General features: G+C 42.9%; 1 protein-coding gene across 3 annotated transcripts in view; it reads left to right on the forward strand.

Moving 5' to 3' along the window:
- Positions 1-7,225, forward strand: part of LOC125881110 (5-hydroxytryptamine receptor 3A-like) — a 46,557-nt gene that overhangs the window by 14,502 nt on the left and 24,830 nt on the right. The window contains exon 12 of one of the 3 annotated variants that reach the window (XR_007448203.1): positions 66-599. The exons of the other annotated variants lie outside the window; for them this stretch is intronic. The gene's annotated coding sequence lies outside the window, so the exon portion shown is untranslated. The remainder of the gene's footprint in view (positions 1-65; positions 600-7,225) is intronic. 3 annotated transcript variants of the gene reach the window in all.

The raw sequence follows: 7,225 nt of genomic DNA on the forward strand, positions 1-7,225 counted from the left end.
TCAAATGTTGCAGTTGCATTGAAATAACCATGTTATTTAACCCAAGTTTATTAAACTATTTTTAGGGCGGCAGCAGCCAACTGACAGAGGAGTGCCGTGACTCTGAAAAGCTCTCGGATGAGCTGGTGGAGACGATGAAAACTCTGAGTCTGCTCCTCAGCAGCAGGAAGGAAGGAAAGAAGATGGGCTACTGGACCAGAATGACTAAAACAATCAACAAAGTTTTCTTCATTTTCTACATCACAGCTGCCTCTGTGTTTGTAGTCTGCATGTTTATCATGTGGAGTACTCCAAAAAACTGACATGACTGTCATGCTGCAGGTCGACCAACTCTGGTGTCACTAACTTGAGTCACTGATCACACACTTTACTCTCACTCTCCTGGCCTATATACCTAATCCTCCTAAACACATATTAAAGAAGAATTATATATGGAGGTGTTAAAAAAATAGCATGTAATCCTACATAAATATAACAGACAATGTTTATATTTACCTAAAAACATAATATGTAAAAAAAAAAAAAAAAAAATCAGATATGTAAACTATGACACATGCAGTTAAAGTGCACACAAATTCATATCATATTTGTTTTCACAGGTTTGTTTTGTTGCCGCAGGAACTTTATCTATTATCTATTATCTATTCAGCAAAGATGGGTGACATATAGCACCAAAACAGGTTCCCCTGTGATTACGAGTCAAAGAACCGCTTTTGCTCACTGTTCAGCACTATTTTTGCCCCACAAACATTTTTTTTGTGGACAGTTTGAAGAGGTGTGGACTTGAGTGAGACTCAAGTCACAAATTTGATGACTTAAGACATTGATGTTCAAGTCCAAGTCGAGTCGCAATGCTTTTTTGATTTTCTCAAGTCAAGTCTGGAGACTTCATTTGGACTTGAGCCTTTTGACTTGAAAATACTTGAAACCTTCCCCCAAAGCAGTTTGGGAAGAAAAAGTGTTGGACATTTGGACATGAGATGAGTTAAATACAACAAGACAAATCAGAAACGTACTAACTGTATTCAGCTGTGGTACTGGTTGATTTTGCTAGATGCTAATGTGTAAACCGAGGCCTGTACTACAAAGCCAGTCCAACTTGCCCAGGATATCTTTTCACTATCTGCTTTGACTAACGTTAACATTGGTACTACAGGTACTACAAAGCTGGTTATCAGCTAGTTCAGTCAACTCTGGGTTTTCCTATCCAGCCAAGAGCGCATTCATGTGAAAGAGGCGGGAGTGTTAATTATGAGCGACATCATCAGAACCATGAATGAAGGAGCCTGCTTCATATGATATGTGATGAAACAATAGTGAAAGTGTCTGTGACTACGAGACAGTAAAATGTTGGTGGTGTTCGAGACATTTAATTCCGAGACTTAAATGACACCCAGGTGTCACTGAGCTATGGGCCTATGTGACATTAGTATAGAGTATTTTTTGCCATTTGGTTGGATGAAGATGAAACTCCTCTGAATATGTCCCATAAAACACTTTAAAGTAACACCAGACTGTTTCTGCTGCTGAAGTACAGAGTGGAAAGCTAGTTAATGACTGCTGAGGTCTGTCTGACCCGAATGTTTCATTTGTAACAACAGGAGCCAATTAACAGTGTGTGGATTATTTTACTAATAAAATATGATCCGTTTTATCCTAGCTGTCATCACACTGTGTCTCTGATCTGATACTGAAGTTAACCTGTTGCTGTTCAGTAGAAGTTGCCACGGTGATTTATCCTGGCAAAAAGAGAACCAGCTTCATAGCACTGAAAACCCAGAGTTAACCCTGAACCCTGAACTAACTCCAAATCCTGCTTTGTAGTACAGGCCTCTGGTCCAGTGTCCCTTTACAATTTGAAACACATCTATCATCATATTAAGTTATGAAATGTGTTTTTCTTTAAGGGTTCGGTATAATCATGTCTGTCTGTAGTGTTCCTTCACTTCCTTCACAAGAGATAGATCAGGCACTTTGTAACCAAAAATAATAAACAATAAAAACAAAACCTCTTCTCTCTGTTTATTATTCTGTCTGACACTGGGACAGTGAGAGCGAACCAAACCAGTTCAAATAAACACAAGAAGTTTGTGCTCTAGAGAAAGGATCAACGCTCAGTGAAAAACCTAAGCCCTATGATAAGCTAATATGGCAAGGCTTAACTATACAAACCAATGAGCAGTGATAACTAGCATGTCTTTGGGGTCATTGGGTGGGAACCCCCTTTCACCAGTGTTTCGTCTAGTTGGTCCCACGACACCTCCAGGAGGCTAGGCAGTGATCTCCAGCGTCCCAGAGACACTCCCCTAATGCCAGGTCTCACTGCTCCCCTCCCTGCACCAACCCAATAACCTCCTTTGCCTTACTTACACATGGCTTTCTCAGCCCAAACAGCACTGCCACCTTCAACCAAACCCAGGCTCCGTACATGCGAGCTCTAGGTAGAAGCAGGGCTGATACTACCTTTCCTAGCACATTCTCCACACTCTATTTCACACGCTACATAGCATAACTACAATATAAGCTAAAGTTAAAGGAGCTAAATAAACTTACAGGATCAGCAAGCACACTCACCTTGCCGCATGGCCTCAAACAAACAAAAACAAAACAAATAGGCCACTCCCACACTTAAATACTTCCTCTTCCTGGATTTCCTCCTGAGAGGAAGTGGATCTCTCCACCCGTTCTCAAGGAGTTATGTGTCCTGTTTAGTAGTTCCCCCTGCTGGCCCCCAACTGACATTACTTCTTCTCTTATAGATAAACTGGCTACATTTAATTGCTTCATCTGACATTTCCCTCACTGTCTTCCTCAAACTCTGTCCCCGCACTCTGAGTTCCCCCAGGAGCGAGACAGCTGATCCTGTTATGAATCTCCTACACCCCACTTCCACTGGACAAATCCTAGTCTTCCATCCTCGCTGCTCAGCTTCTGCTCCTAAGTCTGCATATCTAAGCTTTTTTCTTTCATAGGCTTCTTCCACTGAGTCTTCCCAAAGATCTGTCAGCTCAATGAAATAAACTATCCATTGACTCACTGACCACAACACTAAGTCAGGCCTCTGCCTGGTACAAACTATTTCCTGGGGAACAACAAGCTTTCCCCCTAAATCTACTTGCATTTCCCAATCACAAGCACCTTCTAGGCGGCCACACCCTTGTCTCCTCACTAACTTATCTCTTCTGTGTTTCTCTCCCTCACGGACAAACTGAATTACTAAACTCCTATCCTTAACACCTTCTGAATTCACCTGTCTTCGTTTCCCTTCGATGCCTGCAGCTAAACATTTCAGCACCTGGTTATGTCGCCATGTATATCGGCCTTGTGACAAGTTCACTTTACAGCCTGACAAAATATGCTTTAAAGTTGCGGTACGTGAACACAATGGGCATGATGGGTCCTCATTTACCCACAGTTTTAGGTTCTGGGGGGTTGGTAACACATCGTATGTAGCCCCTACCAGGAATCTAATACGATTCTCCTCCCTACTCCACAGGTCCCTCCTACTAAGCTTCCTCTTCTCTACACTTTCCCAATTCAACCACTGTCCTTGTTTAGCCTGGGCCACTACCTTTGCACCCCTTAGCATCTCTTCCTGTCTACGTATCTGTTCTACAACCAGCTTTCTTTTATCTTTGAGACCTGCTTTATTCCATACCGGTTTGCCTGAGCAAAGCCCCAGGCCTCCCCGGCCAAACTGAACATTACCTACAATCTCTGCATGCCTAAGAGCTGCCTCTGCCTCCTGAACTGCCGATCTTGGGTTCCACTTCCTCCCCTTAGTTGGATTTGGAACCACACTCCTAACTACCACGTCCTTACTCTTAGATAACAACAGCTCTGTCCTGACCTTGGTACGTTTAAATTCCTCTGTTAAACTAGACACTGGCAGCTGAAGTATCCCTTTTCCATAAAATGCAACACTACTTAGGCATCTAGGAGCACCCAGCCACTTCCTAATATAGGAGCTAACCGACCTTTCAATTCTCTCCACTACGGATATTGGAATTTCATAAATTGACAATGGCCACATTAACCTAGGATATAGCCCAAATTGCAAACACCACAACTTCAACTTTCCTGGAAGTTCGGATTTATCTATTCTATCCAATCCTTCAGCCACATCTTTCCTAAATTTCACCACCTGTTCCTCATCATTCAACTCCACATTGTACCACCTACCTAAGCTCTTTACTGACTCTTCCCTAATTGTTGGGATTTCCTCATCATCTATGACAAACTTCCTATCACTTAACTTCCCTCTACGTATCGAGATGCTTCTAGATTTACTAGGCCTGATCTTCACGCTGGCCCACTTGAGGTTCTTCTCTAATAGCCTCTTTGTACATGGCATTGCTGTGGTCACCAGTGTCATGTCATCCATGTAAGCCCTAACTGGTGGAAAATGCAACCCACTCTGCCGTCTCTCTCCACCTACCACCCACTTAGCAGCCCTGATGATTACTTCCATTGCCATAGTAAATGCTAATGGAGAAATTGTACACCCTGCCATGATGCCTATTTCTAGCCTCTGCCAACCTGTTGTGAAACCTGCTGTACTTAGACACAACCTAATATCCTGAAAATATGCTTTCACTAAGTTAACAACTACCTGTGGCACTCTGAAGTAGTCAAACACACTCCAAATGAGACTATGCGGTACTGAACCAAACACATTTGCAAGATCTAAAAATACTACATGCAGGTCCCTTTTCTTAATCTTCGCTGCCTGAATCTGGTGCCAGATCATGCTAGTATGCTCTAAACACCCTGAAAAACCTGGTATTCCTGCCTTCTGGACCATGGTATCTATTAAGCTATTCCTTTCTAAGTAGCTAGCTAATCTCTGCGCAACTACACTAAAGAAAATCTTCCCCTCTACATTCAAAAGAGAAATCATCCAATACTGGCTAGGGTTACCGAGCGGCAAACAAATACTGCAGGTCTTTGAGTGGCCACTTGAGGCCGGCTCTGGAAATGAGTCAGAGACCTCCGTGTTCAAATGCCCAACGTAATAGCAGAAATAAAGATGTTTACAGCCTGGAACAAAAAATAATCATTTTGGTCTCTATAGCTAGTTTCCCTTTTCAAGACAAACTGTACAGGGGAGAATTTTTATATAACTTACTCGGCCTTAAGTTAGGCGTATTGAAGGGCGAGGCTGGTTTGAGTGACAGGCTGTCTGCAAGGAGTCGATACAGTCTATAGCCCCTTTTACACTGCCAGATTTTCGGCGAATGTTGGGCCGTTTTGCCGGCAAGCTGCAAGTGTTTATCCACACAGAGCCGGATTGGCAAGTTGATCTGAAGTGCCCAGTTTTCTGCCTCGTAGGGTAGTCATATTGGCGGAACCCTTTTAGTTTAAACAGACCGAGACGCCCTTCTGCAATGGGACGGGCTGTTGAAGACTTGCGGGAGTAGCTGTTGATGACACGGCACGTGCAAGCCACTGGCGGTGGATAAACAGGAGACAGCTGATGGCAGGAATTAGTGAGCAGCTAGTAGCAAGAGGGAAACACAAACCTGACAGACACTGTAAAGATGAGCAACTGGGGAGACAAGGAATTGCGCGCCCTCCTTGTCCTCGCAAACGTAGAGGCCATTAACCGTCAGATGATGGGGACGGTGAAAAACGGGTCAACTTATGAGAATCGCCGAAGGACTGACCAGCCACGGCTTCCCTCTTACGTCACTGTTTACGTCACACGCTGAGCTACACATTTTGTTACTTGCTCACACCCCCCATTGCCCCGAAAAAGGTGCATTCTTTAAACAAAAGTTGGTAAGCGGCATTTTCCCGCACTTCCCGATTTTGTTTTTATACTGCCAATGCTGAGAGAAGACTGATTGGGCTTTCCTGCAAATCTGCACAACTCCTATCTAAAAAGGGCTTATGAGTCAGATCCACCCCTCGCTCCTGCATAGCTCCACCCGCTCTTCCAAATATGAGCACTTCCTGCTCAAAAGAACCAAGGTGGCGATGGTTGTAATACCAAGACAGAAGTCCACAAACCAGTGGGTGACGTCACTGTAGCTATGTCCATTCTTTTATACAGTCTATGACAGTTACAGCCCATACAACTAAAACAACAAGCTCAAAGACACTAAAGTGGTCCTCAGAGCTGAGGGGATGATTCTCTGTGGGTTCATCACTACAAGTGATCACTTTACATAAACAGTCATGAGATTCAATACTATGAATTATTAATTATTAATAAGCGATTAAAACAGTTTAACAATATTGATTAGAGATGCTTTGTAAAATTGCTCTGCAGATGATCCAGAGTGCTCTCATCTCTTCTGTGGTTTCAGAGTGTTCAAGTATGGAGCCTCCAGGCTGATTATCCTCAAAGGTGTTCATGGAGTCCTACTTGGCTTTACAAGATAGAGAGAGAAGTTTAAACTCTACCTTACTTTAACACCTACACACACAGAGAGACAGTTTTTACTTTAAGTGGTCATGGTTGTTGAATTGTCTGATTTAAAACTGCAGAGCAAAAGATAATCAAACAAAAGATCCAACAAGCTATGCTTTCCAATGCTTCATCAGATTTGATATCACATTTCACTGAGTCACTGGAATTTAAACAAAGTGAAAAAAGTAAAATATAATTAAGGTCAAAATCAATCAATCAATCAATCAGTTCAATCAATTTTATTTATAAAGCCCAATATCACAAATCACAATTTGCCTCACAGGGCTTTACAGCATACGACATCCCTCTGTCCTTATGACCCTCGCAGCGGATAAGGAAAAACTCCCCCCAAAAAAACCTTTAACGGGGAAAAAAAACGGTAGAAACCTCAGGAAGAGCAACTGAGGAGGGATCCCTCTTCCAGGACGGACAGACGTGCAATAGATGTCGTACAGAGAGAGAGAGAGAGAGAGAGAGAGAGATGCAGGTAATGACAGTAGCTTACAACAATATTATTGAAAGTAATAATATTATAGTTATAGTTCTGGCTACTGTGGTACAATATGTTGAAAGTATTAATATCTGGCAGTATACATGTGTGACAATAGTGATATGTGTATAATAACAGTAGAAGTATGACTAATGACTAATGATGGCAGCAGCAGCAGCAGGAGGCATCTGGCAGGACCACGGCAGCAGCACAACCACACGCCATGCTGTCCAGGCACCGCTGTGATATGAGTTAATCTGAGAGACAGTGGAGCACAAAGGCTCCGGAGAAGAAGCTGAGTTAGTGACATCCAGAATGGC

The sequence above is a fragment of the Epinephelus fuscoguttatus genome, linkage group LG20, assembly GCF_011397635.1.
Source record: "Epinephelus fuscoguttatus linkage group LG20, E.fuscoguttatus.final_Chr_v1".
Classification (NCBI taxonomy): Eukaryota; Metazoa; Chordata; class Actinopteri; order Perciformes; family Serranidae; genus Epinephelus; species Epinephelus fuscoguttatus.